Source organism: Pituophis catenifer, unplaced genomic scaffold (genome assembly GCF_029215685.1).
Source record: "Pituophis catenifer annectens isolate HBS135680 unplaced genomic scaffold, rPitCat1.0.hap2 SCAF_478, whole genome shotgun sequence".
NCBI lineage: Eukaryota > Metazoa > Chordata > Lepidosauria > Squamata > Colubridae > Pituophis > Pituophis catenifer.
Window position 1 is genome coordinate 15,001 of NW_027257358.1, and position 5,000 is coordinate 20,000.

Consider the following 5,000-nt stretch of genomic DNA (forward strand, 5'->3'; position numbering starts at 1 on the left):
TGGGAAGGCTCCACTTTGGCGCAGGCGGGCCCCGGCCAGGGAAAGCCGCCGGTCCACCGCTCAGGGGCCCGGCGACCCCGGCGGGGCGGAAGGGGATCCCGGCTCCGGGGCCGCGGGACTCGGTCGGGGACCTCCGCCGTCGCCTCGGTGCCCCCGCCGGACCCCGGGGGTGTCCGCGACGGGCAGTCGTCCCGGTCTACCGGGGCCCCGGCCGGATCAGCCTTTCTCTTTCCCACGCCACGATGGATGCACGGGATCCCGGCTCCGGGGCCGCGGGCCTCGGTCGGCGACCTCCGCCGTCGCCTCGGTGTCCCCGCCGGACCCCGGGGGTGCCCGCGACGGGGAGACGGCCGGGTCTACCGGGACGGCCTCGGGCGGGTCCGGCTTACCGGGGCCCCGGCCGGATCAGCCTTTCTGTTTCCCCCGCCACGATGGATGCACGGGATCCCGGCTCCGGGGCCGCGGGCCTCGGTCGGGGACCTCCGCCTTCGCCTCGGTGCCCACGCCGGACCCCGGGGGTGCCCGCGACGGGCAGAGGGCCGGGTCTACTGGGACGGCCTCGGGCGGGTCCGGCTTACCGGGGCCCCGGCCGGATCAGCCTTTCTGTTTCCCCCGCCACGATGGATGCACGGGATCCCGGCTCCGGCGCCGCGGGCCTCGGTCGGGGACCTCCGCCTTCGCCTCGGTGCCCCCGCCGGACCCCGGGGGTGTCCGCGCCGGGCAGTCTTCCCGGTCTACCGGGGCCCCGGCCGGATCAGCCTTTCTGTTTCCCCCGCCACGATGGATGCACGGGATCCCGGCTCCGGGTCCGCGGGCCTCGGTCGGGGACCTCCGCCGTCGCCTCGGCGCCCCCGCCGGACCCCGGGGGTGCCCGCGACGGGCAGTCGTCCCGGTCTACCGGGGCCCCGGCCGGATCAGCCTTTCTGTTTCCCCCGCCACGATGGATGCACGGGATCCCGGCTCCGGCGCCGCGGGCCTCGGTCGGGGACCTCCGCCTTCGCCTCGGTGCCCACGCCGGACCCCGGGGGTGTCCGCGCCGGGCAGTCTTCCCGGTCTACCGGGGCCCCGGCCGGATCAGCCTTTCTGTTTCCCCCGCCACGATGGATGCACGGGATCCCGGCTCCGGGTCCGCGGGCCTCGGTCGGGGACCTCCGCCGTCGCCTCGGCGCCCCCGCCGGACCCCGGGGGTGCCCGCGACGGGCAGTCGTCCCGGTCTACCGGGGCCCCGGCCGGATCAGCCTTTCTGTTTCCCCCGCCACGATGGATGCACGGGATCCCGGCTCCGGCGCCGCGGGCCTCGGTCGGGGACCTCCGCCTTCGCCTCGGTGCCCACGCCGGACCCCGGGGGTGTCCGCGCCGGGCAGTCTTCCCGGTCTACCGGGGCCCCGGCCGGATCAGCCTTTCTGTTTCCCCCGCCACGATGGATGCACGGGATCCCGGCTCCGGGTCCGCGGGCCTCGGTCGGGGACCTCCGCCGTCGCCTCGGTGCCCACGCCGGACCCCGGGGGTGCCCGAGACGGGGAGAGGGCCGGGTCTACCGGGACGGCCTCGGGCGGGTCCGGCTTACCGGGGCCCCGGCCGGATCAGCCTTTCTGTTTCCCCCGCCACGATGGATGCACGGGATCCCGGCTCCGGGTCCGCGGGCCTCGGTCGGGGACCTCCGCCGTCGCCTCGGTGCCCACGCCGGACCCCGGGGGTGCCCGAGACGGGGAGAGGGCCGGGTCTACCGGGACGGCCTCGGGCGGGTCCGGCTTACCGGGGCCCCGGCCGGATCAGCCTTTCTGTTTCCCCCGCCACGATGGATGCACGGGATCCCGGCTCCGGGTCCGCGGGCCTCGGTCGGGGACCTCCGCCGTCGCCTCGGCGCCCCCGCCGGACCCCGGGGGTGCCCGCGACGGGCAGTCGTCCCGGTCTACCGGGGCCCCGGCCGGATCAGCCTTTCTGTTTCCCCCGCCACGATGGATGCACGGGATCCCGGCTCCGGCGCCGCGGACCTCGGTCGGGGACCTCCGCCGTCGCCTCGGTGCCCCCGCCGGACCCCGGGGGTGTCCGCGCCGGGCAGTCTTCCCGGTCTACCGGGGCCCCGGCCGGATCAGCCTTTCTGTTTCCCCCGCCACGATGGATGCACGGGATCCCGGCTCCGGGTCCGCGGGCCTCGGTCGGGGACCTCCGCCGTCGCCTCGGCGCCCCCGCCGGACCCCGGGGGTGCCCGCGACGGGCAGTCGTCCCGGTCTACCGGGGCCCCGGCCGGATCAGCCTTTCTGTTTCCCCCGCCACGATGGATGCACGGGATCCCGGCTCCGGCGCCGCGGACCTCGGTCGGGGACCTCCGCCGTCGCCTCGGTGCCCCCGCCGGACCCCGGGGGTGTCCGCGCCGGGCAGTCTTCCCGGTCTACCGGGGCCCCGGCCGGATCAGCCTTTCTGTTTCCCCCGCCACGATGGATGCACGGGATCCCGGCTCCGGGTCCGCGGGCCTCGGTCGGGGACCTCCGCCGTCGCCTCGGTGCCCACGCCGGACCCCGGGGGTGCCCGAGACGGGGAGAGGGCCGGGTCTACCGGGACGGCCTCGGGCGGGTCCGGCTTACCGGGGCCCCGGCCGGATCAGCCTTTCTGTTTCCCCCGCCACGATGGATGCACGGGATCCCGGCTCCGGGTCCGCGGGCCTCGGTCGGGGACCTCCGCCGTCGCCTCGGCGCCCCCGCCGGACCCCGGGGGTGCCCGCGACGGGCAGTCGTCCCGGTCTACCGGGGCCCCGGCCGGATCAGCCTTTCTGTTTCCCCCGCCACGATGGATGCACGGGATCCCGGCTCCGGCGCCGCGGACCTCGGTCGGGGACCTCCGCCGTCGCCTCGGTGCCCCCGCCGGACCCCGGGGGTGTCCGCGCCGGGCAGTCTTCCCGGTCTACCGGGGCCCCGGCCGGATCAGCCTTTCTGTTTCCCCCGCCACGATGGATGCACGGGATCCCGGCTCCGGGTCCGCGGGCCTCGGTCGGGGACCTCCGCCGTCGCCTCGGCGCCCCCGCCGGACCCCGGGGGTGCCCGCGACGGGCAGTCGTCCCGGTCTACCGGGGCCCCGGCCGGATCAGCCTTTCTGTTTCCCCCGCCACGATGGATGCACGGGATCCCGGCTCCGGCGCCGCGGGCCTCGGTCGGGGACCTCCGCCTTCGCCTCGGTGCCCACGCCGGACCCCGGGGGTGTCCGCGCCGGGCAGTCTTCCCGGTCTACCGGGGCCCCGGCCGGATCAGCCTTTCTGTTTCCCCCGCCACGATGGATGCACGGGATCCCGGCTCCGGGTCCGCGGGCCTCGGTCGGGGACCTCCGCCGTCGCCTCGGTGCCCCCGCCGGACCCCGGGGGTGCCCGCGACGGGCAGTCGTCCCGGTCTACCGGGGCCCCGGCCGGATCAGCCTTTCTGTTTCCCCCGCCACGATGGATGCACGGGATCCCGGCTCCGGGTCCGCGGGCCTCGGTCGGGGACCTCCGCCGTCGCCTCGGTGCCCCCGCCGGACCCCGGGGGTGCCCGCGACGGGCAGTCGTCCCGGTCTACCGGGGCCCCGGCCGGATCAGCCTTTCTGTTTCCCCCGCCACGATGGATGCACGGGATCCCGGCTCCGGCGCCGCGGGCCTCGGTCGGGGACCTCCGCCTTCGCCTCGGTGCCCACGCCGGACCCCGGGGGTGTCCGCGCCGGGCAGTCTTCCCGGTCTACCGGGGCCCCGGCCGGATCAGCCTTTCTGTTTCCCCCGCCACGATGGATGCACGGGATCCCGGCTCCGGCGCCGCGGGCCTCGGTCGGGGACCTCCGCCGTCCCCTCGGTGCCCACGCCGGCCCCCGGGGGTGTCCGCGCCGGGCAGTCGTCCCGGTCTACCGGGACGGCCTTGGGCGGGTCCGGTTTACCCGGGCCTCGGCCGGCCTAGAGTGTTTCTGTTTCCCCGCCTTGATGGATGTACGGGATCCCGGCGCGGGGGCCCCGGGCCTCGGTCGGGGACCTCCGCCGTCGCCTCGGTGCCCGCGCCGGGGCCCTGGGGTGTCCGTGACGGGCAGCCGTCCCGGTCTACCGGGACGCTCGGGCGGGACCGGTTTACCCGGGCCTCGGCCGGACCGGAGTGTTTCCGTTTTCTGCTTCCCTGCCAGGATGGCTGCGAGGGGTTGATTGAAAGAGCTGGTTTGACGTGAAAAGCTTGACTTCAAGTGAAAAGTTTGTTACAATTTCTGCCATCTTCCTTCCTCCAAAGTTTTGGGTGTAGTTTTCCCAGAGGAACCTCTCGTAGGCCTTTCATTTCTCATCTTAACTTCCCTCATTTATTCCATATTTTCCTTCCTCTTGCCGAATGGCCGAATCCAGTCCATTTCTAGTCAAGGAAATTATTCTTATTTCTTGCTGACCTATTTGCTTTGTGGAGCAAGTCGTTCTTAGGTCCCTTTGTTCTTTCTTCAACTTCTTCTGCTCCTTCTCTCGACGCTTTCTCGTCTTGTTCTCTTACTTGGCTCTCTTTTGGCTGTTCTTTCTTCTCCTCCCGTCGTCCGTCCCCACTTTCATCTCTCCATCTTTCCTGTTCTTGGTCATCTCTACGTTGTTTATCAAATAATTCCGCTTTCTCTCTTGAATCTACTCGATATCTTTGCTCTCGCCAGCTCGCCGATATTTCAGCTCGCCGATATTTTGTGCTTTCCCGTCGTGTTTCCCATCCATTGCGATCTCTCTGCTCTCCCTGTCTTCTCGGTAAATCGGAGATGAATTTCTCTGGGCGGGTGGTTTCTCATCGCGTGTCTTGTGTGCGCTCCCTACGTTTCGTCCATCCCGTTTAATATCTATCCCTCCCTCCCTCTCCTTGCTTTCTTCCATTGCTTCTGCTAATATCATTTCCAGAATGATAACCCTGAGCCTGAACCTGAACCTAACCCTAACCCTACAACTTTTCTCCCTAACCCTAACCCTAACCCTAACCCTAACCCTAACCCTAACCCTACAACTTTTCTCCCTAACCCTAACCCTAACCCTA